The sequence below is a fragment of the Oryctolagus cuniculus genome, chromosome X, assembly GCF_051225735.1.
Source record: "Oryctolagus cuniculus isolate XC-2025 breed Fujian yellow rabbit chromosome X, ASM5122573v1, whole genome shotgun sequence".
In the NCBI taxonomy this organism is placed as follows: Eukaryota; Metazoa; Chordata; class Mammalia; order Lagomorpha; family Leporidae; genus Oryctolagus; species Oryctolagus cuniculus.
This window is the reverse complement of record NC_142888.1, coordinates 97,216,424-97,222,030: the sequence shown is the minus strand read 5'-3', so window position 1 is coordinate 97,222,030 and position 5,607 is coordinate 97,216,424. Positions and strand designations below refer to the sequence as shown.

General features: G+C 36.8%; 1 pseudogene; it reads right to left on the bottom strand.

Annotated features, from left to right (window-relative positions):
* Positions 1–366: 366 nt before the first annotated feature.
* Positions 367–1,360, bottom strand: LOC100349188 (cardiolipin synthase (CMP-forming) pseudogene; annotated as a pseudogene).
* Between the last annotated feature and the right edge of the window lie 4,247 nt (positions 1,361–5,607).

The window sequence follows — 5,607 nt, the reverse complement described above, 5'->3', positions numbered from 1 at the left end:
ATTAAATACATTAATTGCTAATGGGTACATGGATCTAAGAATTGAATGTGATAGTGGACAGCCAAGTTGTATATTTAAACCAGAGAAATTGACTAATACTTGGAGGACGGAGTCAACTCTTCTGTTTCCATTCTCTGAACCATTTTTTCAAAATCATATTATAAATGACTGACAGAAATTGAAATAATTATCTCTTATAAATTAACCAGGAAACCTAAGGTTAGAAGTTCTAAATTATAGTTTTATTTGTATTTAGAAAGACATTGGAAATTCTGCATTTGCCCATAATGAAGCTTATTTTCAATACACAGTACTTAAATTTTGATGACAGAGTTTGTTCTGACAAGTCTATTTTGGAGCTGAACACTAAAAACTCTTGTAGATTTCCCTGCTGCTGAGGTTGTCTATTGCTTCCTTGATAATAGTGATGGATGATATCCCTCTCCCTTTCATCACCTGACCAGTTTTCCTGATCATAATGATAGTTACTGTAAGCTGATGCAGCAGTTTTGAAAGCTATAAAACACCAAAGCATCTGAAGGTAAATGCTGTCAGAATAATTGAAAACCAGAGCTGCCAAAGCAGCTGCCACCAAGATTAACTGGAGTGCTGTGTTTACCTTGCTGATGAATGTTGGTTTCAACCTAGCGTGGCTTAGCAAGGGTTGAAATATTTAGCTAGCATTCGTGGTATTGGAAAAGTTCCATATCTGACATAAAAAAGAGCAGAAATCAACAAATCAACATTACTTCTCTTGAAATTATCATATAAGTGGAACTGGAATAAGGTCTGCATAGGTTAAACTCACATAAAAGATACTGACAAGTACTTTAGCAGTAAGTGGATCAAGAGCACTTCTCCGCCGGCGCTGCCGCTCACTAGGCTAATCCTCCGCCTGTGGCGCCAGAACCCCCGGGGTTCTAGTCCCGGTCGGGGAGCCGGATTCTGTCCCGGTCGCTCCTCTTCCAGTCCAGCTCTCTGCTGTGGCCGGGGAGTGCAGTGGAGGATGGCCCAAGTGCTTGGGCCCTGCACCCCCATGGGAGACCAGGAGAAGCACCTGGCTCCTGCCATCGGATTGGTGCAACGCTGGCCGTGGTGGCCATTTAGGGGGTGAACCAACGGAAGGAAGACCTTTCTCTCTGTCTCTCTCTCTCACTGTCCACTCTGCCTGTTAAAAACAAAAACAAAAACAAAAACAAAAACAAAAAACTTCTCAAAGCTGATTTTTGATTGGCTCAGTTTCGAGCAATAAATTCATCCAACAAATCAGCCTAACTAAAGCAAAAACTCCTAGTGCGATATTAAAATCTTCTTCAATAATCAAACAGACCAAAACTTGAGCCATGCCAGTTCTCATCATTGACAACGTATTTGGGTTGCCCATGGGTTTTCACACAGACTGGCGGCGCTCGTTGGGACCCACCGGCTGTTCCAGGCCTAGGCTGTGGCGCCTCCTCCAGCCGCGGCCCCAGAGGCCGCTTTCCCTGCTCAGAATCAGTGGTTTCGCCGGCTGGCCCCCAGCAACCACAAGGCAGAGCGCTGCCTGGCGCAGTCACCAGCGCTCTGGTATGCAGCCCAGACAGCAGGGCTCTGGCAGCAGCAGGGCCCCTCGGGCGCACCCCTTGCTCTGCTGCACCCCTGGCACCCAGGCGGCACCGCCTCGCAAGGCCGCCCACTAGCCGCGTGCCATGTGTGAGGCCAGTATGCCCCTGAGCTGCGAGGGCTCAGCAGTCTTGGGCACAGGCCAGCTGTTTCTCCATGGAGTCACCGTAATCCCACGAATCTAAACGCGCCGCAACCTCTATACCAGCCTTGCTCATTATTTTTAAACTGAATAAATTAAATGGACTAAATCAAGATATGATTTAGATGCTTGACATCATTTTTTCTTTCAGGTTTTGCTGTGATGTTTTAACTCCTACTTGTTAATGTGACATAACTGGAAAATTTATTCCTGCAAAATTTACTTATATATCCTCTATACCTAGAAAAGCATGTAGAGAACATTATATTTTCAATTGAGTTTAACTTGAAATAGCAAAATCCTCAATTCAAATAACAAATCGCATTATCCTAAGATGTAAGTCATGTAATGTGGTTCATAACACAGTATATTTGGCTTTACTGATAAATGATAAGCAGTATTTTTTCAATAATGTAAATTCTCATTTTCTTAAATATATTTTTTGCTTTATCTGTTCCAGAATTGATTTATACAGTGATCTGTCATGTGCAGTTTAAACTTTTAAAATTATTTTTATTTTCATTCGAGCTTCTTAAACCAATCTTGCTGTAGTTTAAAATCAACTTTATATTGTAGGAGCTATATAACATTTTACAAATTTATTTATCTTGTCCCACGGTACTCATTTTAAATGTGTATTCCCAGAAACAAAAAAGTTCCTTGAAAACAGAAAAGCATCTGAACTTCTGTGAACAATGCTTCAGAGAAACTCTCCAACCCCCTTATTCTTAGCATTGGAGTGGGATATGTTCCTGTGAGTGATATTTCATGTCTGGCAGATGGATATACACCTTTCCCTTCTTAACATGCCTCAAAGTCTACAGCTGAATATATGAAAATGAGAATTATTTCCAATATTAATATCTATTGTATTCTCTTCTCCTGGAAAAAAATCTCAAGACTTTATTTTTTTGCAGTATAAGCTACATTTTAAAAAGTTGTTTTTATTGAAATATGCATAGACACATTCATTCTCTCAAATCCAGTGCACCCACATAACTAACAATGAGATCAGCAACCAGAAAAATTATGGCTTGCCAAAAAATCATTTTCATGTGGTTTTTAAGTAGTTACCTCATCTGTATTACTGAGAGGTAATTATCATGACTTTCAACACAATAAATCAGATTTACATATTGTGTAATTTGATAAAAATGGGATAGTATATGCTTCTGCATGTTTGGCATCTTTCACACAGTCTTAGGTCCTTGAGGTGTTGAATTTTATCACATACCATTGTTTGCATATATTTTGAAATAACCAAGAAATGCTATGTTTTATTATTGTTTTGAATATTTTGTTTATCTGAGGGATAGAGTTACAGTTAGAGGGAGAGACAGAGAAAGAGGCCTTTCATCCACTGATTCACTCCCAAATGAATGCAATGGCTGGAGCTGGACTGATCCAAAGCCAAGAGCCAGGAGCCTCCTCTGGGTCCCCTACATGGGCTCAGGGACCCAAGGACTTTGCCCACCCTCCTCTGCCTTCTCAGGTCACAGCAGAGAGCTGAACGGGAAGTGGAGAAGCCGGGACTCAAACCTGCGCCCACATGGGATGCTAGCACTGCAGCAGGCAGTGGCCCCACCTACTGTGCCACAGCACCGGCCCCATTAAATTATTTTTAATATTAGTCCAACTTTTTTTCCTGACATAATTCTCACTTGATCCTTTCACATAATATTTTCAGATATAACAATATTGAGTTTATTGTTATTTTCTTTATTATTTATATATGTATACACACATAAATATTATTGACAGGTATAGGCTATATTTAATTTACTATATATAATTCCCAGTTTAGGTATTAGGTTGTATGCTTTATATTTTTAAAAACTCTATATCTAATGTTATAAATCGATTTATTTTAGAATAGAAAATAAGATCATGTTTCAGAGTCTAAGAGAAATCACAGTGATATTTGAGAGATTAGATATATGAATAACGTACATCTAAAAATGGATTAGCATAGGTTGAATTTCATATAAGAATCATGAAGATATTCTGAATCTACTTCATGTTTTCGAGACATCCCTGAGATACTATTTAGTGCTTCAAATCAATACAAGAATTTATGTATTCCAAAGTCATTGCAGTCAACACTGCAGAATGAACTGATCACCTGGTCAGAACTGGTACAATGATTCATAATGATTTTCAATTTGTAGAAATAACAAAGCCAAGTAATGTAGTAAAAAAAAAATCCACGTTCTCATTTTTGAAAAAAAGTTTGACCTTAATACAGGTTTTACTACTAGGTATTCATTAATTTCATGGCTCCTTATATTTGAACCATTTTTTAGAAAACCCATAGCAACTATTATCTTAAAGAGGAAATTATGCATTTGTAAATAGTTTATTTCAATAAAATGTTATTTTTAATAATTTTTTCTCAAAATTGTGGCAGTAGAGCAGTAAAGATAAAGCATCTTTTTTTCAAATATAAATATCACTGTTCCTTTTAGTAAAACATACAAGATGCTGAACCATTATTTGCAATTGAATATGTTGATAAGTTTTCTTAATATAATATCACTAAAAGTGAGTGAAGATGTGTAGTTTTACCAGAATTTATAGAGTAGACTCTGTATTAATACCCTTGTTAAATTACAGTGTAATCGGGAGTCATTTTGGAGGATGGCATGGGCATCCCTCAAAAAATTAAAAATAGAAATACAATATAATCCAGTTATTCCACTTGGGTGACTTGCATTGAATTCTGTATTCTTGACTCCAGCTTGATCCAGACCCAGCCTTTGGGAGGCAAACCAAAAGATGGAATATATCTCTCTCTGTCTCTGCATTCCTCCTTTCTCCCTCAATTTCATTTCCAGGTTTATGTATTTAGTTCTGTCTTTTTCCTTATTTATTATAGCTATCTGTGTTTCAACATTACGTCCTCTAAAAAACAGCTCTTAGTTTCATAAAGTTGCAGGACACAAAATCAAGATAAAAAATCAGTAACATTTCTACACTAATTAATGACTATCTAACAAAGAAATTTTAAAATACCCAGTTATAAAAGCAAAAAAAGATATAAATTTAGTGAAGAAGAAAAAGAGTTGCATGCAAAAAAGTATAGCAGATGATGGCTCAAGTAACTTATGTCCTTGATACCGACATGGAGATGTGGACTGAGTTTCTGGTTTCACCCTGATGCAGTCTCAGCAATAGCTGATATTCAAGTGTAAACCAGTGCATGCAAGATATTTCTTTGTCAGTGCCGTTCTGTCATCTTACTCTGTCTTTTAAATAAAATGAAAATAAGTAATAAACAATCAGAAATGTACTTTAAAAAGAAAGAAGACATAAATAAATGGAAAGATGTGTTTTGTATGTCTTTAGTGAATTGGAAAACTAATACCATTAAAGTGGGTATACTGCTCAAAATGATCTACAGATTTAATGCAATAGCTATTGAAATTCCAATGACAGTCTTCATATGGAACCAAAATCATGACCTGAATAGCCAAGAAAATCTTGAGCTAAATGAATAAATCTAGGTAATCACACATTGTAATTATTTTATACAGATATTATCATCACAACAGCATGTTGCTGGCAAACAGAACACCCAACATCATAAACATAATATACAATAGAATTAGGTTGAGAGCTCAGAAAGAAATTCACACATTTTTAGTCAACTGATTTTCAACAAAAGGGTTAACAATGGGAAAAAATCGACAGCCCTTTTAGTACAGGTGCTGTGTATGTAATATATACACATGCAAAAAAGCGAATTTCGATCCTATCTCAATTGATGTACAAGAATCAACTAAAGTAAAGATTTAAACATAAAACATGAAACTATAAAACTACTAGAGAAAAATGGGGGAATTTGCAATGATCTTGGCCAGGAT